The sequence below is a fragment of the Pan troglodytes genome, chromosome 3 (genome assembly GCF_028858775.2).
Source record: "Pan troglodytes isolate AG18354 chromosome 3, NHGRI_mPanTro3-v2.0_pri, whole genome shotgun sequence".
NCBI lineage: Eukaryota > Metazoa > Chordata > Mammalia > Primates > Hominidae > Pan > Pan troglodytes.
The window spans coordinates 38,737,882-38,763,778 of record NC_072401.2 but is presented as its reverse complement, the minus strand read 5'-3'; the positions used below and the strand labels follow the sequence as shown (position 1 = coordinate 38,763,778).

At 41.2% G+C, this 25,897-nt stretch overlaps 1 long non-coding RNA gene across 3 annotated transcripts in view; it reads left to right on the top strand.

Annotated features, from left to right (window-relative positions):
- Positions 1-21,977, top strand: part of LOC104006025 (uncharacterized) — a 37,147-nt gene extending 15,170 nt beyond the window's left edge. Inside the window, exons 7-8 of one of the 3 annotated variants that reach the window (XR_010156285.1) lie at positions 8,767-8,887; positions 21,211-21,977. This is a non-coding gene — a long non-coding RNA (uncharacterized LOC104006025). Of the gene's footprint in view, positions 1-8,126; positions 8,405-8,766; positions 8,888-21,210 lie in introns of those variants that run through there. The other 2 variants (XR_010156288.1, XR_010156286.1) reach the window with 2 other exon arrangements.
- Positions 21,978-25,897: the final 3,920 nt, after the last annotated feature.

Genomic DNA, 25,897 nt, shown 5'->3' with positions numbered 1-25,897 from the left:
AGTTAGGTTCTTTTCAACTGAAATATGTAATTATAACATTGATAATCTTTTTCCCAGATGGAGTATAACACAGCTACTATTTATACAAACATACCAGCCCATTTTCCTTTTCACTTTCTGAGAAAGAAAGGGTTTTAAATAATGGGTTGGTTTAATAACAATTTGGTCTTTCTGTCTCCAAGTATTTTTTTCCCTCCCTTTAACCCTTAGCATCCTAACTGTGTTTGACCACACTTGAGACAACAGGAGAAGCCATGCTGTTTTTTTCTTTTTTTTTTTTTTAATTATTATTATACTTTAAGTTTTAGGGTACATGTGCACATTGTGCAGGTTAGTTACATATGTATACATGTGCCATACTGGTATGCTGCACCCACTAACTCGTCATCTAGCGTTAGGTATATCTCCCAATGCTATCCCTCCCCCCTCCCCCCACCCCACAACAGTCCCCAGAGTGTGATATTCCCCTTCCTGTGTCCATGTGATCTCATTGTTCAATTCCCACCTATGAGTAAGAATATGCGGTGTTTGGTTTTTTGTTCTTGCGATAGTTTACTGAGAATGATGATTTCCAATTTCTTCCATGTCCCTACAAAGGACATGAACTCATCATTTTTTATGGCTGCATAGTATTCCATGGTGTATATGTGCCACATTTTCTTAATCCAGTCTATCATTGTTGGACATTTGGCTTGGTTCCAAGTCTTTGCTATCGTGAATAATGCCGCAATAAACATATGCGTGCATGTGTCTTTATAGCAGCATGATTTATAGTCCTTTGGGTATATACCCAGTAATGGGATGGCTGGGTCAAATGGTATTTCCAGTTCTAGATCCCTGAGGAATCACCACACTGACTTCCACAATGGTTGAACTAGTTTACAGTCCTACCAACAGTGTAAAAGTGTTCCTATTTCTCCACATCCTCTCCAGCACCTGTTGTTTCCTGACTTTTTAATGATTGCCATTCTAACTGGTGTGAGATGGTATCTCATTGTGGTTTTGATTTGCATTTCTCTGATGGCCAGTGATGATGAGCATTTTTTCATGTGTTTTTTGGCTGCATAAATGTCTTCTTTTGAGAAGTGTCTGTTCATGTCCTTCGCCCACTTTTTTATGGGGTTTTTGGTTTTTTTCTTGTAAATTTGTTTGAGTTCATTGTAGATTCTGGATATTAGCCCTTTGTCAGATGAGTAGGTTGCGAAAATTTTCTCCCATTTTGTAGGTTGCCTGTTCACTCTGATGGTAGTTTCTTTTGTTGTGCAGAAGCTCTTTAGTTTAATTAGATCCCATTTGTCAATTTTGTCTTTTGTTGCCATTGCTTTTGGTGTTTTAGACATGAAGTCTTTGCCCATGCCTATGTCCTGAATGGTAATGCCTAGGTTTTTTTCATATACATAAGAATGATAGAAACATTTCAATCAGAGGAGGGGCCAAGATGGCTGAATAGGAACAGCTCCAGTCTGCAGCTCCCAGTGAGACCAATGCAGAAGGCAGGTGATTTCTGCATTTCCAACTGAGATACCCAGTTCATCTCATTAAGACTGGTTAGGAAGTGAGTCTGACCAATGGAGGGCAAGCAGAAGCAGGGTGGGGCATCACTTCACTCAGAAAGTGCAAGGAGCCCAAGGACCTCCCTCCCTCAGCCAAGGGAAGCCATGAGGGACTGTGCTACTCAGCAGGTTACTACACTTTTTCCACGGTGTTTGCAATCTGCAGATCGGGAGATTCCCTCATGTGCCTACACCACCAGGGACCTGGGTTTCAAGCATAAAACTGGGCAGCTGTTTGGGCAGTCATTGAGCTAGCTGCAGGAGTTTTTTTTCATACCACAGTGGCACCTGGAACTCCAGCAAGACAGAACCATTCACTCCCCTGGAAAGGGGGCTGAAGCCAGGGAGCCAAGTTGTCTCGCCCAGCGCATCCCACTCCCATGGAGCCCAGCAAGCTAAGAACCACTGGCTTGAAATTCCTGCTACTAGCACAACAGTCTGAAGTCAACCTGGGATGATCAAGCTTGGTGGGGGGAGGGGTGTCCACCACTACTGAGGCTTTAGTAGGTGGTTTTCTCCTGACAGTGCTAAGGAGGCCAGAAGGTCTGGACTGGGTAGAACCCACCACAGCGTAGCAAAGCTGCTGTGGCCAGACTGCTTCTCTAGATTCCTCCTCACTGGGCAGGGCATCTCTGAAGGAAAGGTAACAGCTCCTGTCAGGGGATTACAGACAAAACTCCCATCTCCCTGGGACAGAGCACCTGGGGGAAAGGGTGGCTGTGGGTGTAGCTTCAGAGGATTTCATCCTTCCTGCCTGCTGGCTCTGAAGGGAGCAGCTGATCCTGACAAGAGGGATTCTCCCAGCACAGCACAGCAGCTCTGCTAATGGACAGCCTGCCTCCTCAAGTGGGTCCCTGACCCCTGTGCCTCTTGACTGGGGGAAACCTCCCAACAGGGGTTGACAGACACCTCATGTAGGAGAGCTCTGGCTGACATCAGGCCAGTGGCCCTCTGGGATGAAGCTTCCAGAGGAAGAAGAAGGTGCAATTTTTGCTCTTCTACTGCCTCCACAGTGATAACCAAGTGAACAGTATCTGGAGTGGACCTCCAGAAAATTGCAGCAGACATGCAGAAGAGGGGTCTCACCATTAGAAGAAAAACTAACAAACAGAAAGCAACAACATCAACATCAACATAAAGGACCCCCCTACAAAAACCCCATCCAAAAGTCATCAGCCTCAAATGTCAAAGATAGATAAATCCACGAAGATGAGGAAAAACCAGTGCAAAAATGCTGAAAATTTCAAAACCTGGAATGCCTCTTCTCCTCCAAATGATCGCCACTCCTCTCCAGCAAGGACACAAAACTGGACAGAGAATGAGATTGATTAATTGACAGAAGTAGACTTCAGAAGGTGGGTAATAATAAACTCCTCTGAACTAAAGGAGCATGTTCTAACCTAAAGCAAGGAAGCTAAGAACCCTGATAAAAGGTTACAGGAACTGCTAACTAGAATAACCAGTTTAGAGAAGAACATCAATGACCTGATAGAGCTGAAAAACACAGCATGAGAACTTCATGAAGCATATACAAGTATCAATAGCTGAATTGATCAAGTGGAAGAAAGGTTATCAGAGATTGAAGATCAACTTACTGAAATAAGCCATGAAGACAAGATTAGAGAAAAAAGAATGAAAAGGAATGAACAAAGCCTTCAAGAAATATGGGACTATGTAAAAAGACCAAACCTATGATTGATTGGTGTGCCTGAAAGTGACAGGGAGAATGGAACCAAGTTGGAAAACACGCTTCAGGATATTATCCAGGAGAACTTCTTCAACCTAGCAAGACAGGCCAATATTCAAATTCAGGAAATACAGAGAACACCACTAAGATACTCCTCGAGAAAAGCAACTCCAAGACACATAATCATCAGATTCTCCAAGGTTGAAATGAAGGAAAAAATGTTAAGGGCAGCCAGAGAGAAAGGTCAGGTTACCTACAAAGGGAAACCCATCAGACTAACAGTGGATCTCTCTGCAGAAACACTACAAGCCAAAAGAGAGTGAGGTGCCAATATTCAACATTCTTAAAGAAAAGAATTTTCAACCCAGAATTTCATATCCAGCCAAACTAAGCTTCATAAGTGAAGAAGAAATAAAATTCTTTACAGATAAGCAAATATTGAGGGATTTTGTCACCACCAGATCTGCCTTACAAGAGCTCCTGAAGGAAATACTAAATATGGAAAGGAAAAACTGGTACCAGCCACTGCAAAAACACACCAAAATATAAAGACCAATGACACTGTGAAGAAACTGCATCAACTAATGTGCAAAATAATCAGCTAGCATCATGATGACAGGATCAAATTCACACATAATAATATTAACCTTAAATGTAAATGGGTTAAATGCCCCAATTAAAGAACACAGACTCACAAATTGGATAAAGAGTCAAGACCCATTCGTGTGCTGTTTTCAGGAGACCCATCTCACGTGCAAAGACACACATAGCCTCAAAATAAAGGGATGGAGGAATATTTATCAAGCAAATGGAAAGAAAAATAATCAGGGATTGCAATCCTAGTCTCTGATAAGACAGACTTTAAACCAACAAAGATCAAAAACAAAAGAAGGGCATTACATAATGGTAAAGGGATCCACGCAACAAGAAGAGCTAACTCTCCTAAATATATATGTGCCCAATACAGAGCACCCAGATTCATAAAACAAGTTATTATAGACCTACAAAGACACTTAGACTCCCACTCAATAATAGTGGGAGACTTTAACACCTCACTGTCAATGTTAGACAGATTAATGAGACAGAATATTAACAAGGGTATTCAGGACTTGAACTCAGCTCTGGACCAAGTGGACCTAATAGACATCTACAGAACTCTCCATCCCAAATCAAGAGAATGTACATTCTTCTCAGTGCCACATAGCAATCATTCTAAAATCAACCACATAATTGGAAGTAAAACACTCCTCAGCAAATGCAAAAGAACAGAAATCATAACAAACAGTCTCTCAGACCACAGTGCAATCAAATTAGAGCTCAGGATTAAGAAACTTACTCAAAACTGCACAACTACATGGAAATTGAACAACCTGCTCCTGAGTGACTACTGGGTAAATAATGAAATTAAGGCAGAAATAAAGAAGTTCTTTGAAACCAATGAGAACAAAGAGATGATGTACCAGAATCTCTGGGACACAGCTAAATCAGTGTGCAGAGGGAAATTTATAGCACTAAATGCCCACATCAGAAAGCTGGAAAGATCTAAAATCAACACCCTAACATCACAATTAAAATAACTAGAGAAGCAAGAGCAAACAAATTCAATCAAAAGCTAGCAGAAGACAAGAAATAACTAAGATCAGAGCAGAACTGAAGGAGACAGAGGCATGAAAAACCTTCAAAAACTCAATGAATCCAGGAGCTGGTTTTTTGAAAAGATCAACAAAATAGGTAGACCGCTAGCTAGACTAATAAAGAAGAAAAGAGAGAAGAATCAAATAGACACAGTAAAAAATGATAAAGGGGATATCACCACTGATGCCACAGAAATACAAACTACCACCAGATAATACTATAAACACCTCTACACAAATAAACTAGAAAATCTAGAAGAAATGGATAAATTCCTGGACACATACACCCTTCCAAGACTAAACCAGGAAGAAGTTGAATACCCAAATAGACCAGTAACAAGTTCTGACATTGAGGCAGTAATTAATAGCCTACCAACCAAAAAAAGCCCAGGACCAGATGGATTCACAGCCGAATTCTACCAGAGGTACAAATTGGAGCTGGTACCATTCCTTCTGAAACTATTCCAAACAATAGAAAAAGAAGGAATCCTCCCTAACTCATTTTATGAGGCCAGCTTCCTCCTGATACCAAAGCCTGGCAGAGGCACAACAAAGAAAGAAAATTTCAGGCCAATATCCTTCATGAACATCAATGCAAAAATCCTCAATAAAATACTGGCAAACTGAATCCAGTAGCACATCAAATAGCTTATCCACCCTGATCCAGTTGGTTTCATCACTGGGATGCAAGGCTGGTTCAACATACACAAATCAATAAACATAATCCATCACATAAACAGAACCAATGACAAAAACCACCTGATTATCTCAATAGATGCAGAAAAGGCCTTCAATAAAATTCAACATCCCTTCATGCTAAAAACTCTCAATAAACTAGGTATTGATGGAACATATCTCAGAATAATAAGAGCTATTTATGACAAACCCATAGCCAATATCATACTGAATGGGCAAAAGCTGGAAGCATTCCCTTTGAAAACCGGCATATGACAAGGATGCCTTTCTCACCACTCCTGTTCAACATTGGATTGGAAGTTCTGGCCAGGGCAATCAGGCAAGAGGAAAAAATAAAGTATATTCAAATAGGAAGAGAAGAAGTCAAATTGTCTCTGTTTGCAGATGACATGATTGTATATTTAGAAAACCCCATCATCTCAGCCCAAAAATTCCTTAAGCTGATAATCAACTTCAGCAAAACCTCGGGATACAAAATCAATGTGCAAAAATCACAAACGTTCCTATACACCAACAATAGACAAGCATAGAGCCAAATCATGAGTGAGCTCCCATTCACACTTGCTACAAAGAGAATAAAATACCTAGAAATACAACTTGCAAGGAACGTGAAGGACCCCTTCAAGGATAACTACAAACCACTGCTCAAGGAAATAAGAGAGGACACAAACAAATGGAAAAAAATTCCATGCTCATGGATAGGAAGAATCAATATCATGAAAATGGCCATACTGCCCAAAGTAATTTATAGATTCAAGGCTATCCCCATCAAGCTACCATTGACTTTCTTTGCAGAATTAGAAAAAAAAACTACTTTAAATTTCATTTGGAACCAAAAATGAGCCCAAATATCCAAGACAATACTAAGCAAACAGAACAAAGCTGGAGGCATCATGCTACCTGACTTCAAACTATACTACAAGGCTATAGTAACCAAAACAGCATGGTACTGGTACCAAAACAGATATATAGACCAATGGAACAGAATAAAGGCCTCAGAAATAACACCACACATCTACAACCATCTAATCTTCGACAAAACTGACAAAAACAAGCAATAAGGAAAGGATTCCCTATTTAATAAATGGTGCTGGGAAAACTGGCTAGCCATATGCAGAAAACAGAAACTTGACCCCTTCCTTACACCTTATACAAAAATTAACTCAAGATGGATTAAAGACTTACATGTAAAACCCAAAACCATAAAAACCCTAGAAGAAAACCTAGGCAATACCTCTCAGGACATAGGCATGGGCAAAGACTTCATGACTAAAACACAAAAAGCAATTGCAACAAAGGCCAAAATTGACAAATGGGATCTAATCAAGCTAAATAGCTTCTGCACAGCAAAAGAAACTGTCAGAGTGAACAGGCAACCTACAGAATGGGAGAAAATTTTTGCAATCTACCTATCCGACAAAGATCTAATATCCAGCATCTACAAGGAACTTAAACAAATTTACAAGAAAAAAACAACCCCATCAAAAAGTGGGCAAAGGATATGAACAGACACTTCTCTAAAGAAGACATTCATGAGGACAACAAACACATGAAAAAAGCTCATCATCACTGGTCATTAGAGAAATGCAAATCAAAACCACAATGAGATACCATCTCACAACAGTTAGAATGGTAATCATTAAAAAGTCAGGAAACAGCAGATGCTGGCAAGGATGTGGAGAAATAGGAACTCTTTTACATTGTTGGTGGGAGTATAAATTAGTTCAACCATTGTGGAAGACAGTGTGGTGATTCCTCCAGGATCTAGAACCAGAAATACCATTTGACCCAGTAATCCTATTACTGGGTATATACCGAAAGGATTATAAATCATTCCACTATGAAGACACATGCACACATATATTTATTGCAGCACTATTTACAATAGGAAAGACTTGGAACCAACTCAAATGCCCATCAATGATAGACTGGATAAAGAAAATGTGGTAACTATACACCATGGAATACTATGCAGCCATAAAAAAGAATGAGTTCATGTCCTCTGGAGGGACATGGATGAAGCAGGATGCCATCGTTCTCAGCAAACTAACACGGGAGCTGAAAACCAAACACCACACGTTTCTCACTCATAAGTAGGAGCTGAACAATGAGAACACATGGGCACGGAGAGGGCAACATCATACACTGGAGCCTATCAGGGGTTGACGGGTAAGGGGAGGGAGAGTATTAGGACAAACACCTAATGCATGCAGGGCTTAAAACCTAAATGATGGGTTGATCGGTGCAGCAAACCATGGCACATGTATACCTATGTAACAAACCTACACGTTCTGCACATGTATCCCAGAACTTAAAGTAAAAAAAAAAAAAAAAAAAGAATGATAATGTAATCATTTGATACTTTGATAGAAATGATGAAGTGAGCATTTACTGAGATCTTACTAAGTGCCACACATTGTGTGATGGTTAATTTTATGTGTTACTTTGGCTGGGCCACTGTCCACAAATATATGGTCAAACATTATTCTGGATGTTTTTTTGAGGGGGCTCTTGGATGAAATTTACACTTAAATCTTTCGATTTTGAATAAAGCAGATCATTCTCCATAATGTGGGTGTCCTCATCCAATCAGTTGAAAGCCTGAAAAGAACAAAAAGCAGATCTTTCTTGAGCAAGAAGGATTCTCCAACAGACTGCCTTCAGACTTCATCCGCAGCATCGGCTCTTCCTGGTTCTGCAGTAAACTGTTCCTGGACTTGACTACAGCTCTTTCTCGAGTCTCCAGCCTGCTGGCTTCGTCTATGAGATTTTGTACTCACCAGGCATCCACAAGCACATGAGCCAATTCCTTAAAATAAATATCTTTCTATACAGATATGCAGCCTATTGGTTCTGTATCTGTGAAGAACACTGACTAAATACACAGTGCAAAGAGTATTTTAAATGTATTGATGCATCTAATTTTCTCAACAATCCTATGAAGTCCGAACATGGTACTTTAAGAGGTGTTACGATTTCACAGGTAAAGGAATGGAGGCTTAATAAGATATGGCACCCAAGGTCTTCCAGCTGGCAGGTGGCAGAGCCATGATTATATTCCAAAGTTCAGGGACCAAACCATTTTGCTTTGTTGCACTAACCAGCCTTTGATATTTCTTGGCCTTGGTAATTCTGCATAGGCCTCTGCACCAGCCATCTGGAATCTGACTTTGACCAGACTCTTCCTTCCTGTCAGGGGACTCCTGAGAGACTACTTGGTGTCTGCCTTGGAGCCAGAAACTCCTGACCACTCTCTGGCAAACTCAGGCGTGATTCTTTCCTTGCTAAGCCTCAGTTTCTTCATCTACAAAGGGAGGGTAAGTCACTTCACCAGCCTGTTGTGAGGGTTGAATGTGAGTGTATATAGTGTCCACCTCACCGCCTGCAGGCACTAGGTACTCAAATGCAAACACCCTCCCCTCCCACCATGCCCTAACATGTATCTAAATGACACAAGTTCACTGCAGTTGGATCTTATACACACCAAACTCCTTAGAGAGTGAGTCTTTCTGTATGCCATCTGTATCAGTCAGCCAGGGCTGCTGTAACAAAATACCACACACTGGGTGGCTTAAACAACAGAAGTTTATTTCTTATAATTCCGGAGGTTGGAAGTGCAAGGTTTGGTTTCTTCCGAGACCTCTCTCCTCGGCTTGCAAGTGGCTGCCATACCCTCTGTGTGTGTGCATTCCTTGTTTCTCTTTGTGTGTCCAAATTTCCTCTCCTTATAAGGACACATATTGGATTAGGACCCTCTTTAATGGCTTCATTTTAACTTAATCACCACTTTAAAGGCCCTGCCTTTAAATACAGTCACATTCTAAACTGCATGAGGTTAGAGCACATTCAGTCTATAACATCATCTTACCCCCCAGGTTCCAAGGACATGCTGCCTGGGAAACCCGCTGTGTCCCACGTTTCCTGCTTTTCCTTACTGAAATTGATGCACAGGACTTTTCAACATGGTTGTCCCTTCAAAGTGTCCACCAATTTGGCACCATTTCTTCAGGATTATGCTAAGAGACTACCCAAGCTGATCAGAAATGAAAGGGAAGTGCTGTGGTTCCTTCAAATTCTATGAACTTGTCTTTGTCCATCGGTTATGGACAGTTGACCAGAACAAGTACCAGGCACTTTCATAGAAATTGCTTTAATTCTTAGTAAAGTGCACAGCCTGTCACCACTACCATCAAACACCCCCACAGACTACTAAGAAAACTGCTCCAGGGAGCAAGGAGGCATTGTGAAGTATATTTCAAACAATAGTTATAGTAAAGAACATGATCTCATGAGAACCATTGCTGTTGACTCCAGGGACTCTTGCATTCTTTACATTGACTCCTATCTGTCTCTGAGGGAGCTATCCCTGCTCATGCCAAGGTGCCTGTTAATTCTGAATCTATGTTTCTGAGCCCTAGTGTTTTTGCTTTTGTTCTTCCTAACATCTATTGGTCGACATCCAACATCCAACATGGAACACCCTTACTGATAAGAGTTCTAAGGCCGGATACCTCATGGGCCACAAGCCTTCCTTAGGTCTAACCTGCTTCTGTCTGTCTTTGACTGAAGCACCCATACTAGGTCCAATCTGGGGTGCTTAGAGAAGTAGGGTCTCACTATACAAAGACAGTGACTTATCTAGAAGAAACCCGTGAGAGCAATTTCCGAGGAAGAGCATGTGGGCAGCCAGGCACCACACCTCTGCCCTCCCTCTGGGGCTCCCCGAGATCTGTTGTGCAGACTCATATCATACCAGCAGAGTAGTGGCCATATTGGCAAATCTCATTTCCTTTTGCTGGTAGCCTTCTCCAAAATATTCCTGATCCATTTTAGAGAATAAATGAGCTTCCCAACTCTAAGAGTTGAATTTTATAAAACTGGATAAAACATGAACTTCTGTTTTTAAGTCATTGGAAATCATTTCAAATATATATAAAACCAAGTTACTAATGGGTAAAACATGAGCAGAAAGGATAATTTGATATTCCAGGGGAAAAAGAAAACCTATAGGAAAAAGAAATCCAGAGTCAGAGAAGTTGTCCCCACAATCCTTTATTTTCATCTTTTAAACAACACTTTAGATAGAGTATGAACTTCTATAGTTGAACCTAAACAAAGCAGAAAGAGAACAGGAAATCAATGGGAATCACATCTTAATGCAAGCTTTTCTAAAATAGTCCAGGAATCCATAAGGGACTCATTCTGTATTGGATTTCTGAAAGGACTGGAGCTTGTAACCCAGTGATTGATGCCTGCCATCAGCAGCACGTCTCTCTCTTTCCTCCCTCAAAGCCTTAGACAAATTTTACCTCATTCAACAAGCTCTCAATCATATTCATGAAGTCAAGACTTCAAATGGGGCATGATTACAACTTTAATAGCTATTTCAGGTAGAATAGATTCGCGTGATGTGGGATCTTGGCAGCAGTTTAATTACTTTAGGGTAATGATGCGAATCTCGGTGAGGGGCCAAATTTGGCTCTGCTGACTATTATGTGCATTAATTAATATGATTAAGTGTGCTACTTTCCATGCTCTTTTATTCCCCTCTCTACTAATATTTGAGGCTTGTCTTCTGAAACTGTTGTTGGTCGAAGTTTCCTTCCTCTCATTTTCACTGGTAGAGCAGGATGTATTCCTGAGAACATGAGTGTATTTATTTATTGATAAAGAATGTTTTCTGGAAATCTTTTGCAGAGATGAAGCAAAGGAGGGACTTTCTTGCCTTCTTCATCCTCTTTCTCTTGCCTCCTTCTTCCTCTGCTTGCTTATTGATTGTTTTTCTGCCTTTCCCACTTTATGTGATTTTATGGCTCTTGAAAATGAACTCACCTTTCTAAGCTTTGATGCAATTACTTAAGCCAATGGTAACTTACGTTTGTTGATTGTTTACTGTGTACCAGGAATTGCTGTAAGTGCTTTACTTGTCTTATTTCATTATATCAAAATAACAACATTATTCCTGTTTTATGGAAAAAACAGCAAAATGTGTACAAATTAGGCAACTTGACTGAGATAACATCCCTGGTAAGTGATGGCACCAGCATTTTAATCCAGGTGGTCTGTGACTCCATAGTGGGAACTTTCCCATTTAATTCCTACTGAAATCTGGTAGTCGTGAAAATAATTTCTCCATCTCAAAATAACAGTCATTCCCACAACTAGTATTCTGCACATATATATGTTGGAGGTTTATTATATGCCAGGACCATGCTGGAGGCTCAGGGGTATAAGAGAATACTAGACAGAGCGCTTGCTCTCAAGGTAGCCATGCCCTTCTGGAGGTCATTAGTGTAGCATGTCATAACTGCTGTGGAGTGACGTCACACAGAATGTCTTCTAAAATTGTAGCAGCATGGTCATTCAGAGGGATTTGACATGTGCTGGGAAAATCTCAGTTAATCCTAGCCACTGGATTACTTCCTGCAAAAATGTAAAAAAAAAAAAAAAATACAAGGGATAGGGTGAAGATGACAATCTCGCTATCATCAAATATTAGCAATAGCCAACTATATCCCTTGGTCACATGAAAAGCCTACAGATTTTGGAATCACATAGACCCAGCTTCAAATTTCTGCTGGGTCCCTTATTAGCTGTGTGACTTGGAGCAATTTACCCAAACTCTCTGAACTTCTGTTTGTTCACCTATACAAGCAGAAGAAAAAGATCTCACCTCTTCTAGTTGCTTAGACCAGGGATTCGCCAACTTTTTCTTAAAGGAAGAGATAGTAAATATTTTGGTTTTTGCTGGCTATATAGGCTCTGTCACAGCTACTCAGCTCTGCCATTGTAGCACAAAAGCAGCCATGGACAACATGCAAATGAGTAGGTGTGGCACTATTACAATACATTTTATTTACAAAACCAGACAGGCTGGATCTGACCTACGGGATATAGCTTGCTACCTTTTGGTTTAGAGCATTAAATGAGATATTGAAAGGAAAAAGTGTATAAAGGTCTCTGATCTACTGTAGACAATGATTGTTCATTTTCCTTCCTTCCTGCAATTTATTTAATTAGACTGATAGGACACAAAGGTGGACACTCTGCCTCTCTCTTGAAGTGCTCATGGTTCACTTGAGGTGACAAGACATAGAAAATATAGAGAGTAATACACTTTTGCAAGTGCCAAATGTGAAGGAAACAGAGCGAACGGCAGAGTCATAGGAATTGAGTGAATGGAATAAAGACCATAAGAAAAATGGTTAATGTCAAATGAAGGAAGAAGAAAGGATTTCCAGGCAGGAAATCTAAAGAAGGAGGAATGCTATAAGTAGTTAGAGGAAGCTCAGTGAAACTATTTGTCTGGAGAAGAGAGGGTGTATATAAGAAGAGTGAATGGCAATCAAGCTTAGCCACAGCAGTGTAGGGCTGAGTGATGGGGTCAGGAGTTTACATCTTGATCTGTAGATATCATTCAATGTGCTACTGGGTTTTTTTTTTTTAATAACATAGTAGGCACTCATCAGATAATTGTTGGGTGAATAAAGTCGTCTGGAAGTGATTTGTGGGATGATTGGGCAGAAAATGGCAGCTGAAAGATCAGGGATTGATGGCAACTAGCATCAGCCAGAAAGGACAGATCAAAAAGACACTGCACAGGAAGAACGGACACAACCCAGTAACCAAACTGCAGGCAAGAGGGAGGTACTATATAGAGATGATGCTGAGGTTTAAATCTGGTGACCAGAAAAATACTATTGTTGTTGATTATCTTAGTCTGTTTGTGCTTCTGTAACAAAATGCTTTAGATTGAGTAATGTATAAACAATGGAGATGTATTTCTCAGAGTTCTAGAGGCTGGAAAGTCCAAGATCAAGGTGCTGGCATGTTTGGCGTCTGGTGAGAGCCTGGTCTTTGCTTCCAAGATGACACCTCAAATGCTGTGTCCTCTGGAGGAGACAAATGCTGTGTCCTCATATAGCAGAAGGTATATGAGGTACTTATTCCATCCTTGAGTGTAGAGCCCCTATAACCTGCCTCCTAAAGGCCCCATTTCCTGATACTGTTGCATTGGGTCTCGAATTTTGGAGGGTCACAGACATTCAAACCATAGCAGTGATATAATGAAGGGTGTCACAGAAGTTGCTTTCTGGAGGAAACATTACAAATTTAGTCTTAAGCACTTGAATTTAGCATACCTGAGAACATCCAGGTGAACAAATTTCGTATGATAAGGTAGGCTCAAGAAAGAGATTGAGCATGGAAGCAGACAGAGATTAGACCTCAGCCTCATAAATGGATGTCTCAGGAGAATGACTGAAGTCTTGATTCTGGCTGAGATTTGTGGACCAAAATGAGGATCTTGTGTCGAGACTGACTCAGAGACAGGGCTCTCCTTAGAAACCTCAAAGCAGCTCTCTAGTTCATCCTAAGTATTATGGCAATAGAAGTGCTGAGAGATTGATAAGGTCTCATAACATGTTTTAAAATGTAAAAACAAAGATCAGAAAAAGAATTAAATAAACCTTGGGATTCTGATGTCCAGAACCGTCTTCCATACAATCCAGAAGAAAAGCCTCAGAATGTGAACTCCTACACTATGTAAATTCAATAAGTACACCTAGTACAGAGTAATCCCATTGAGTTCAGTTAATAGAAGACATGGAAATGTGTCACCAATAATAATCATAAGACATTCTCAGCACTTTTCCACATGTGGCTAACGCAATCATAACTTAGCAAAGCTACTTTCAGATATACTTCAGAATTCCTTGCTCTGTTAAATACAATTTTATGGCAAATCTTTTGCAATTTTCAATAGATCTCAACTTGATCTACTTCTCTTGTCTTGCACCTGCCTCAATTTTCTTGCTACTACTGTGAGGGAGGGGTTTTCTGTTGACTAGAAAGGGAAGTGATTTATGGGGCAAGAGGCAAAAGAAATGGATCCATCTAGAATAGCATTTTTATTATATTTTCTCTAAGTAAAATCAGAAAACTGTTACCCAGAGGCATTATGATCTGGCCATGTTAGACTCCAGCTCCTTATTAAATTGGTGAGTTATGGAGAAGGTGTTACCATCCGAGACAGTTTTTGAAGGGGCTTTTCATTTTCCTCTTTCCATTTAACTATTTCTTGAAGCTGATGAAATACATAGTACTTAGGTTATTGCAGGGTCAGGCAGAACATTCTTTTTAGGGAATACATAGCAGTGAAAGAATTGTAGGATTTTTAAATCTGGCATCAGAGCTTGGCAAGTTTAAACATCCAAAAACATCCCTTTTTGTGTAAAAAGGGAAAACTCTAATCCAGAGAGACTAAATGACTAAAAGACTCAGAGAGTGCTGCAGAACCAGGTCTGGAACCCTAGAATCCTGGTTCCCAGTCCGTTACTTCAAGTACAACTTTTTCGAAATTCACATTGGCCACAAGTAGATTCTCCTTCCATTGTAAAAGAGCATTTAGGCCACAACCAGCAGAAACAGTAAGCTGCCGATTTCTGTTCATGACCCGTCCAGCTGGTCATCTTCTGACATTTTCCAAGGGCTGGGACAGCTTTGGAAAGCCCTGTTAGAGACCAGGTTATTTTAAGGTGGAAAACAGAAATCCTAAAAAGCCCAGGCATATGCTTTTTTTTTTTTTTTTTTTTTTTTAATGGAGAAGCTGAGGGACCCAAGAGCCAGCCCTGAAACCTTGATATTTAAAGCAGTTGTCTGTAGACATAATACCCTAGTTTGATCAAAGGGTTGGGCCACACAATCCCAGGGAACAGGAAGGCTGACAAGGGGGGAAGGGCCCTTTGTCCAGGAGGCCTGGAATCCGGATGCCCCGGCTGGCGAGGCTGCTGGCCCTGCTGCGGAGGGGCTGAGGCCCAGGCTATGCCCGAGTTCCTCCCCCTGCCCTTCTGGTCCCTACACTGACAGATCAGACAGAGCCTGCTGTCTCCCCACACTCAGTATCTGATCAGTTTTCTTCAGGACATTAATAAAATGAATCTATAGGCTTTGCTTGTATTTTTGTTGTTGTTTAATTCTACAATCAGAAAAGGTAAGCACCCCAGTTTAACTCTTTGAGTCTTTCTCCCAGCATGTGGCTTCCTAAACAAATATTTCATCTATCGTTCAGGTCACATTCTTGACCTTGTTGTTTCAGGTGCCTGATAATTCTGGACTAATGACGGCCTGGCGAGCACGTTGGTTCCCCCACCACCACCCCACCACTCTCCAGTGCGCCCTGCCCTCCCTCCTGTCCCCAGCAGCTTTCCCTGAGCCCATTTTAGTACCAGCCCCTTCCCCATTAATTGCTTTTCCCTCGGTAGCCTTTCTTTTCTTTATCAAAGTGCTTGCTCTGAAGGCTTCTACTTCAGATTCCTGCCCCCAGTGCCCTTGGCCTGTTCATTATTTAATTTTGCTTTCAGTCCCCTGCCTGTCAGGCAATGTCTGCACCCTGTGATTGTTTTCATTTTTGAAAGTCTCCAAAGATCACAGCCTTGTAGACACACTTTAAAAATATTATAATGATTTCTGGTGTGCACACGTGTGTACATGCACACAGACATGAATGAATTAGAAAAATGTGCTTTGGACCGACCTAGGTTCTCTGAAGCACAGAATTTGACTGATAAAAGGGCTTTATGCACTGCCCCCTGGCCCTGCTGACAACACTACCCCTAATGCCTCTCCTTCTGCTTTATAAGTTGCTGAGATGGGTGTTTTTCTCTAGTCAGTCAAACAAATACATAAAGTAACTTCTAGAGCTTTTCGGCATTGTACTAAGCTGGCTGAAGGCATTTTAGAGATCCAATCTTGTTGAGGGGCTTGCATTAACATGGAAGGAAGCAACACTCTCTGATAGCAACTGACATAGGTCTAGTCATGCAGTAAAGCATTCAAAATAATCCGGAGAAAGGGTAACAGATCGAGCCTTTGGGGATGAATGATATCTGGATTCAGGAAAGTTCTTCTGATTTTTCTTTTTGACCCCTAAACGTCAGATGTGTTCAACATTATTACGGACTGAGTTCTATTCCCCCAAAATGTGTATGTTGAATCCCTAACCCCCAGTATCTCAGAATGTGACTGTTTTTTGAGACAGGGTCTTTAAAGAGGTAATTAAGTTAAAATGAGTTCACTGGGGTAAGCCCTAATCTGATCTCTGGTGTCCTTGTAAGAAGAGAAGATTTGGACAGACCTGTAAGGAGGGAAATGTATGTGGGGCACAGGGAGCAGAAGGCCATCCTCGAGCTAAAAAGAGTGGTCTTAGAAGAAGCCAACCCTGGCAGCACTTTGAGTTGGGACTTGCAGCCTCTGGAACTATAAGAGAAGAAACTCCTGTCGTTTAAGCACCCACTGTGTAGTACCTTGTTATGGAAGCCCTGGCAAACTAATGCAAACATCGATATTTCAAGATGGTGTTAGTTCTAGATGAACAATGAAATTAATCACAGAGCAATTTCCGGGCAGGAAGTGGCTTTTCTGCCCCTGTTTGGGTTTCCAGGCACTTAATTCTTATTTGCGGACAAGCAGTAGATATTCAGCATGTGTTTATTGGGCACTTCCTTCATGCCACACGCTGCGCTAGGCCAAGCAACAGAGATTCAGAAGCCTATGGCTGTATCTAGAGTCCAGATGAGATGAGCTTCTCAAACTGGCAGTGGATGCATGTTGATGACGGTTCCCCAAGGTAATCTTCTTCCTAGGACCTAATGGCCATGTTGTAATAAGACTTTTCTTCTTTAGTTGCTAATTTGATTCCTAAAGCATTAGGTACATGTAAAATAGCCTTTTTGTGTAGATCAAAACGTTGAATTAAATGCAATATGGAACAGAAAATGATAAGAATGCATTCTGGAACAGAAAAAAGATATTAATGAAAAAACCGATGAAATCTAAATGAAGTAGTTCAGCTAATAATAATGTGCCAATGTGAATTTCTTAGTTTTTCTACATGTATCTTGGTTATTTCTATGGTTTGAATGTGTCCTCTAAAGTTCATGTGTTGGAAACATAATCCCCAATGCAACAAAGTTAGGAGATGAGACCTAATAGGTGATTAGGTCATGACAGCTCTGACATCATGAATAGATTAATTTCATTACATGGAAGTGGGTTTGTTTGGTGACAGTAGGTTTGTTAGAAAAGTGAGTTCAGGCCAGGCATGGTGTTTCACACCTATAATCCCAGCATTTTGGGAGTCTGAGGCAGGAGGATTGCTTGAGGCCAGGAGTTCCAGATCAGCCTGGATAACATAGTGAGACCCTGTCTCTACAAAGAACAAAAAAAAATTAGCCAGGTATGGCCTGGCACAGTGGCTCATGCCTGTAATCCCAGCACGTTGGGAGGCCAAGGTGGGTGGATCATGAGGTCAGGAGATTGAGACCATCCTGGCTAACAGGGTGAAACCCGGTCTCTACTAAAAACACAAAAAATTAGCCGGGTGTGGTGGTGGGCGCCTGTAGTCCCAGCTACTCAGGAGGCTGAGGCAGGAGAATGGCGTGAACCCGGGAGGCAGAGCTTGCAGTGAGCCGAGATCATGTCACTGCACTCTAGCCTGGGTGATACAGAAAAACCCTGCCTCAAAACAAACAAACAACAACAACAAAAGTGAGTTCAGCCCCCTCCTGCTCTTGCACTTTCACTCTCATGCTGTCTTGCCCTTCTACCTTCAGCCATGTGATGACACTGCATGAAAGCCCTCACCAGATGCTGGCCCCATGCTCTTAGACTTCCCAGCCTTCACAACCCTGAACAAAATAGACTTCTGTTGTTTATAAATTACCCAGCTTCATGTGTTCTTCTATAGCAATATGAAATGAACTAAGACCATTGTGTAACATGCTAACATTAGGGGAAATGAGGTAAAAGATGTATAGGAATTCTCTCTATAATCTTAGCAACTTTTCTATGAATTCCAAAAATCTAAAATTATTCCAAATTAAAAACTTATTTTAAAAATGTTGGAATATTGGCGATTTTACATGGCTTAAACTAATAGGTAAAATCCAGATATTTAAATATAAAGCTGTCTGATACAACCTTTTAATGATACAGTAGTAGGATTTATGTTTGAAATTTAAGTATGTTTTCCTTATAGATGTTTTTAGATAATTGATAGGCTTTTGTACATTGGCAGCCCAGCTCCTGGATGCCTAGCCAGTATATATACAAGTAAGAACTAACTGAGCTTTCAAAGATAAAGGACCCTATAGCCATTACTGAGGGACAGCTTGGGCTGAGACCAGCAATGGAGCTTCTTTCTCTTCTTTGACTAGGCAAGGATAAGCTGGGGACTCTGTGCTGATGGAATGACTGATTCCTTCTGTTCTTGGGCATCAGTGGACACCCAACACAGCCTCATTCAAGGAGAACTGGTCACTTTCAATTCCTTTCTTCAGCAGGGGATCCTTCCTTCCTTCCCCACTGGGTCATGTGAGGACAGAAGGATTGTGCTATATCAATTTCGGGGGATTCCACATTCTCATTTAGAGGAAAAAGAACCTGCTTCCAGTTTTACCCCTGGAACTAGAAAATTAATCTTTGATCAGACCAATCCCATTTAAGAAACTTGTTTTGTTTGGCTGGCAAGTATTTGAAATTTTAAATAATTATTTGCCACACTTCTAAATTGGGAAGTTTTACAAAAATATCTGGATATATGACTTCTCTTAAACAATGAGAAGTTCCAGCAACAGTTCTAAGTATATTCCAACATAGAAAAGACTGATTGGAGCTGAACAGTTGTTGTGCCCTTTCAAAGGGTCATTTGCTCTGTGTTTACTCATAGTCTCCACACAGCCCTCTCTGCTCACTCATCCAGCCACTTTCAGCATTTGAGTTTACAACCCCCAGTCTAGATCAGTGTTTTTCAAACTATAGGTCATCCCATTGTGGGAGTCATTAAATCAGTGTCTTGGATAACCAGTATGATATGGTTTGGCTCTCTGTCCCCACCCAAATCTCATCTTATAGTTCCCATAATTCCCACGTGTTGTGAGAGGGACCCAGTGGGAAATGGCTGAATCATGGGGGTGGGTCTTTCCCATGCTGTTCTAGTGATAGTGAATGGGTCTCATGAGATCTGATGATTTTAAAAGTGGGAGTTTCTCTGCACAAGCCCTCTTTTTGCCCGCTGCCATCCATGTAAGATGTGACTTGCTCCTCCTTGCCATCTGCCGTGATTGTGAGGCCTCCCCAGCCACATGGAACTGTGAGCTCTCTCCATTAAACGTCTATCCTTTGTAAATTGCCCAGTCTTGGGTATGTCTTTATCAGCAGCATGAAAACAAACTAATACAGTAAATTGGTACCACTAGAGTCAGGCACTACTGAAAAGATACCCAAAAATGTGGAAGCAACTTTGAAAGGTAACAGGAAGAGGTTGGAACAGTTTGGAGGGCGTGTAAGAAGATGGGAAAACACAGGAAAGTTTGGAACTCCCTAGACACTTGTTGAATGACTTTGACCAAAATGCTGATAATAATATAGACAATGAAATCCAGGCTGAGGTGGTCTCAGGTGGAGATGAAAACGTGTTGGGAACTGGAGCAAAGGTGACTCTTGTTATGTTTTAGCAAAGAGACTGGCAGCATTTTGTCCCTGCCCAAGAGATTTGTGGAACTTTGAACTTGAGAGAGATGATTTAGGGTACATGGCAGAAGAAATTTCTAAGCAGCAAATCATTCAAGAGGTGACTTGGGTGCCATTAAAGGCATTCAGTTTTATAAGGGAAGCAGAGTCTAAAAGTCTAAAAAATTTGCAGCCTGACAATGCGATAGAAAAGAAAATCCCATTTTCTGAGGAGAAATTCAAGCTGGCTGCAGAAATTTGCATAAGTAATGAGGAGCCAAATGTTAATCCATAAGACAATGGGGAAAATGTCTCCAGGGCATGTCAGAGATCTTCACAGCAGCCTCTCCCATCACAGGCCTGGAGGTCTAGGAGAAAAAAGTGGTTTCCTGGGCTGGGCCCAGGGTCCTTGTGCTGTGTGTGGTCTAGGGACTTAGTTCCCTGCATCCCAGCCTCTCCAGCCATGGCTGAAAGGGGCCAATGTAGAGCTCCAGCCATGGCTTCAGAAGGTGCAAGTCCCAAGCCTTGGCAGCTTCCATGTAGTGTTGAGCCTGGGAGTGCACAAAAGTCAAGAATTGGGGTTTGGGAACCTCCACCTAGATTTCAGAGGATGTATGGAAATGTCCAGAAGTTTGCCACGGGGCGGGTCTCTCATGGAGAACCTCTGCTAGGGCAGTGCAGAAGGGAAATGTGGGGTCACAGCCCCCACACAGAGTCCCTACTGGGGCACCACCTAGTGGGGCTGTGAAAAGAGGGCCACCATCCTCCAGATCCCAGAATGGTAGATCCGCTGACAGGTTGTACTCTGCACCTGGAAAAGCCACAGACACTCAACGCCAGCCTGTGAAGGCAGCTAGGAGGGAGGCTGTACCCTGCAAAGCCACAGGGGTGGAGCTGCCCAAGACCATGAGAACCCACCTCTTGAATCATCATGACCTGGATGTGAGACATGGAGTCAAAGGAGATCATTTTGGAGCTTTAAGATTTGACTGCTCCACTGGATTTCAGACTTGCATGGGGCCTGTAGCCCCTTTGTTTTGGCCAATTTCTCCCGTTTGGAATGGCTGTATTTACCCAATGCCTATACCCCCATTATATCTAGGAAGTAACTAACTTGCTTTTGATTTTACAGGCTCATAGATGGAAGGGACTTGCCTTGTCTTGGATGAGACTTTGGACTGTGGACTTTTGAGTTAATGATGAAATGAGCTGAGACTTTGGGGGACTGTTGGGAAGGCATGATTGGTTTTAAAATGTGAAGAGTTGAGATTTGGGAGGGGCCAGGGCAGAATGATATGGTTTGGCTCTGTGTCCTCACCCAGATCTCATCTTGTAGCTCCCATAATTCCCAAATATTGTGGGAGAGACCTGGTGGGAGATGGTTGAATCATGGGGGCAGGTCTTTCTCGTGCTGTTCTAGTGACAGTGAATGGGTCTCACGAGATATAATGGTTTAAAAAACAGGAGTGTCTCTGCATAAACACTCTTTTTGCCTGCTGCCATCCACATAAGATGTGACTTGCTCCTCCTGGCCTTCCACCATGATTGTGAGGCTTCCTCAGCCTTGTGGAACTGTGAGTTCTCCATTAAACTTCTATCCTTTGAAAATTGCCCAGTCTCGGATATGTCTTTATCAGCAGCATGAAAACAGACTAATACACAATACTACAAAGAGAAAAAGAAGGAGAAAGAAGAAGTGAAGAAAGATGAGGAAGAGGAGGAAATAGAAAATATCAGAATATTTACATGTAGTAAGGACTAGTGTTATTTTGTGAAACCTTTGTTTCAATTGTGTTTATGTGTGCTTGTACTGGGTTACCATATAAACTAAGTTTCTTTCTATGAGTTGCAATAAAATACTTTTGAAAGCCAAGACTAATAAAAATTTAAATAACCCAACCTCTTGTTAATCATTTAGTTTGGCATCTTTGCTTACTGTTTTTGTTTTGTTTTTCTTTAAATTACCTGAGAGGGTAGGTATTTGTTGTATATGCATATCCATGGAATTCACACATGCGTGATGTGGATCTCCATGAATGCCCGTAGAAACTTTTTGGTGTTTCTCAGACCTATGATTCATCCAATTACCAAGTTGTATAGTTATCCATTAGCAAGTTAGATCATACTAAATAATAATCAGATGTATTTACATAGGTTATTTAGGGCAACTAATAGTCTAAAATAGACCAGCACTGTCTCACGGAACTTTCTGTGATGATGGAAACATTCTATATCTGCACATTCAATATGGTAGCCTCAAGCCACATGTAGCTCTTTAGTACTTGAAATGTACCTAGTGTGACTGAGGACCTGTATTGTAAATTTAAATTTTAATTAGTCAAACTTTAAGTAGCTGTACGTGAGCAGTGGCTAACGTTGGACAGCATAACTCTAAATTCTAGAATTAGTATTTTGAAAAACAGATGGCTATATTTCTTGTTTTCTGGACTAGACAATCAATTGGTCTGATAGAATTATTTTATTCAGGCATCACTCACTGAAGAGTGAGAAGAGCTAACATTCCATTGGCTGGGTAGGGCTTACTTTTCTTGGTCCAGAGTATTACTAGAGACAAATGACCCAACTTCTACATGTAGAATTTTAAGTTCTTATCCCCATTTATTTCTGGTTTTTCATATTGAAAATTGCTTGATGCAAATTATTTGAACTATATGGATTAAAAACTATAATAATTATTTGATAATTATAATAGTAACTATAATAACAATAATACGGATCTATGTCCTCACCCAATCTCATGCTGAAATGTAATCCCAGGTGCTGGAGGTGGAGTCTGTGGGAGGTGATTGGATCATGGGGGCAGAGTTCTCATGAATGGTTTGGCACCCTCCCCCCTTGGTACTGTATAGTGAGTGAGTTCTCATGAGACCTGGTTGTTTGAAAGTACGTAGCACCTTCCCCCTCGCTGTCTTCCTCCTGCTCCCAGTCACGTGAAGTGCTGGCTCCTGCTTTGCCTTCTGCCATGATTGTTACCTGAGGCCTCCCCAGAAGCAGAGGACATGGTGCCAGGCTTTCTGTACAGCCTGAAAAACTGTGAGCCAATTACACCTCTTTTCTTTATAAATTACCCTGTCTCAGGTATTTCTTTATAGAAGTGCAAGAAGAGACTAACACTAGAAATAATAAAAGTAATGAAAATAGCAGCAAGAATAGCAGACACTTAATAAGTGCTTACTATGTACCCAGCACTGTGATAAGCCCTTTGTATACCTTATTCCACTTATTCTTCACAATCATCCTATGAGATAAGAGAGATATTATCCTATATGAGGAAACTGATGTTTGTAAAGGTTAAGTAACTTACAAGGTCACTCAGGTAGTGACTGAATGAGCCAGAATGTGAATCCCATTCTGTCAGGTTTAAAGTCCCTTGTGGTAACCACTATGGCATTCCTACAGGGTGTGAATCAGTTAGTTTTTCCATCAATCCATTGTTTCCTTGATAAAAACATGTCCAAGATGAATTACTAGTGACTGCGCTAGGACTAGGGCCTGGGTCCTGTGATTCTGATGTGGGTGCTCCCCACTGCCACACTCTTATTATAAATTTATCATTAATGCTGTTTCGGCCACATTTGCAGGTGCATGCTGGTGGGCTTCATTGGGACCAAGAGTTTCACTCTTGTTGCCCAGGCTGGAGTGCAATGGCGCAATCTCCGCCTCCCAGGTTCAAGTGCTTCTCCTGCCTCATCCTTCCGAGTAGCTGGGATTACAGGCATGCGCCACTGTGCCCGGCTAATTTTGTATTTTTAGTAGAGACAGGGTTTCTCCATGTTAGTCAGGCAGTCTCAAACTCCCGACCTCAGATGATCCACCCGCCTCAGCCTCCCAAAGTGCTGGGATTAGAGGCGTGAGCCACCGTGCCAGATCAAAGTGGGGAATCTTTAAAAACAGAGAAATTACAAAAATGAAAAGAGACATTGACAGAAGAGAAGTTGGAAGTAAGTAAGCAATTTGCAATTTTGAAGCGACCCAGCAAGAAAGGCAGGCGAAGTAGAGAAACAAAAAGCAAAACCCACGGTGGGCCTAAAAGCAAACTTCCTTTCTCTTCGTAACTGACGTTGGGTGCAGAGCTGAACTCTACAGTCCAGAGGCCATCTGAGGCCATCAATCCAAGCCCTGCACTGCTGCCATGACCAGTGGGACTGACACATGTGGGACAATGGCAGAATGCAGCCTGAGAAACGAGGGGTTCCTGTCTCAGCAAGGGCTGCATTTTCTCTGCTTTCTTTTCACAAAGCTGCTACTCACATCAAAGTGGGTCCCTGTGACCCATGATGCTCACAGCCTAAACTCAGAGCCCTCCCTCCCATCTCAGTCTCAGGCCTTTTTTGCAGTTGTTTCAACCACTTATCTTTAGGGACTAGAGCTTATGCCCAAATTTATAGATAATTTCTATGTTTATTAGGGTGTGCGTTATTTTCTGGTTTAATGTGTATAGCCAGTTGGTGCCAGTTGACATTTTCCCCTCTTAATATCACATCCTCAAGCACTTGAAAAACAAAAAAAGGAGAAATTATTTTTAAAAATGCATATGCACACAAACATATAGATGTATACACTGAATATGAATATGTTGAATATAAAGATATTATGTAGGCATACTTACATACACATGTGCATGCATATATACCCACATAAGGCTTCTGTATTCAAATTTCTAGGAAATAATAACAGAGCATTGCAGGGTGCTTTTTAATAAGCCCAGATTCCCTCCTTCGTTTCCATTTTTATTTTTTTAAAGAACACATCTCACAAAAGATGCATTTCTGAGCTCTCTAAATGATTAACAAGGACTGCTCTTAGATGAACCCTTCTCTTGGTTTTTAATTTCAGTTAACTTTTACATATATAATCACTTGTTTCTGCAGGCTTTATCCAAAGAATTTTTTCAATACAATTTTTCCCCATGCAGCTTTTGATTGTTCTAACCCCAAATTGTGTTTAGTACATTGATATGCTCAGGGGGTTGGGTTTTTGGCTTACACGGTTCTCTCTTCCTGGGCTGACAGTGGGTGGTCTCTCAGCCATGTCTGGTTTTTAGGTATCACCAACAGCTCTGTTTTATGTTTTTCACACAGTTCCCTTTTCCACCTTAGTTTAGGGATGGAGATATTCTCCCTTGCTCTTTCTTTTTTAGTGGCTTGCTATTTTTCATGGGGGAGGGCACTTAAACACTGTCACCCAGGGTATCAAATCTGTGTATACATGAGCAGACAAGATGGTGAGTGATGTGACTTCTTCAGTCTTATTTAAAAAATTAATTTCTATTTTCCCTGCCCTGAAGTTGGAGGACAGAAGTGTTGATATGCTTTAATCTTTACTTAGACAATTTATTTAACAAGTACTTACATTGTGCTTATCATGTATCAGGTACTAGTGCTCAGTGATTTCCAAATATTGACTGATTCAATCACAAGAGCAACCTTCTGAGGATGGTGTTAGAACTCTTCATATTTTGTAGATGAGGAAATGGTGGCATGGAGAGGTAAGTAACTAGCACAAAGCCACACATCTGGTAGGTGGGGCTGGGGGGTGGGGGCAAGGATTCAAATCTAGACAATCAGGGTCAGGATCCAATGAATACATTAGAAAAAATAACGGGGCACTGATTTCCCACTTTAAGACTTCCTTAATGGGTCAGTTCCTTGTTCCCAGGACCGACACTGATTTTGTTTCTGTTCATGTCAGATTCAGATTGCTTTTTGTTTTTTTTAAAAGTATTATATTAACAGTACTTCAACTCATAGGAAATGAGTCCTATTAACCTGCTCAGGTATTTTATTTGGATCTTTCTC